The following is a 238-nucleotide window of genomic DNA, read 5'->3' on the forward strand; positions in this document are numbered from 1 at the left end:
CCCTGCCCCGGCGGCCGGGCCGGGGCCCCTCCGCCGCCCCGCCGGGCTGCGGGACTTGGACGTGTCACCGGCAGGACGGGCAATGGTTTCGGCGCCCCAGGCCCGAGTGACCACCGACCGCCGGCCTGGCGGCGCCCCGGCCTCCCCGCACCACACTCACCTCCGGAGGAAAAAAAAAAAAAAAAAAAACCTTTTAACCGGGGGCCCCCCCCGGGAAAAAAAAAAAAAAAAAAAAGGG

This window comes from Calidris pugnax, unplaced genomic scaffold (genome assembly GCF_001431845.1).
Source record: "Calidris pugnax isolate Ruff unplaced genomic scaffold, ASM143184v1 scaffold95, whole genome shotgun sequence".
Lineage (NCBI taxonomy): Eukaryota > Metazoa > Chordata > Aves > Charadriiformes > Scolopacidae > Calidris > Calidris pugnax.